General features: G+C 33.5%; 1 pseudogene; it reads right to left on the bottom strand.

Moving 5' to 3' along the window:
• Nucleotides 1-270: 270 nt before the first annotated feature.
• Nucleotides 271-851, bottom strand: part of LOC106876743 (40S ribosomal protein SA-like) — a 15,493-nt pseudogene continuing 14,912 nt past the window's right edge.

Here is an 851-nt window from a genome sequence, read left to right as displayed (position 1 = left end):
TATATATATATATATATATATATATATATATGTATATACACATATATATATGTATGTATGTATTTATGTATGTATATACACGTGCGCAGGCATACACACAGACACAAAAATGCATTCACTTACACTAACTGCACACCTATGGAGTCGTGTATTCATTTCTGTAATCAACAATATTTCGCTGTTTCCGCGTAATGTTCTTGACGTCAAAATTGAAACTTATAGAGAACATTAATTTTGTATATCTTAGTTTGGCTTGTCTCAACCAAGTTGTCATCGATGTGTAGATATAGCATTTTTCTTACAGTGTGTTAGTAAAAGAATATAATCATAGTTCAACCAACGAATAGTTAAAGTTGCTTCTAATTCAAAACACTTATCATTCAATCTCTAATGGGATAAAACAATCCAAATTTATTTTCACAGGACCAGAGATTTAATTTCTCATTAACAAATTTGTAGGGAAGCAACCGAAACACACGTATACCAAAACAAGAATTGATAGTATTTTAATATTTTCTACTCTAGGCACAAGACCAGACATTTTTGGGAAGTGGAGCCAGTCGATTAGATCGACCCCAGTACGCAACTCGTACTTAATTTATCGACCTCGAAAGGATGAAAGCAAAGTCGACCACGGCGGAATTTGAACTCAGAACGTAAAGACGGACGAAACGTCACAAGGGATTTTGCCAGGTGTGCTAACAATTCTGCCAGCTCACTGCCTTAATAATAGTCATAATTAAGATAATGTTTTACTAAATAAAGCATAGAGAGCAAAAAATATGTCGAATAGTGACGGGTGTGTATATAATTGCTATTTTTGTCGCACTTATGCCTTTAGAAGATGATAA

The sequence above is a fragment of the Octopus bimaculoides genome, chromosome 5, assembly GCF_001194135.2.
Source record: "Octopus bimaculoides isolate UCB-OBI-ISO-001 chromosome 5, ASM119413v2, whole genome shotgun sequence".
NCBI lineage: Eukaryota > Metazoa > Mollusca > Cephalopoda > Octopoda > Octopodidae > Octopus > Octopus bimaculoides.
This window is presented reverse-complemented; position numbering and strand designations above follow the sequence as displayed.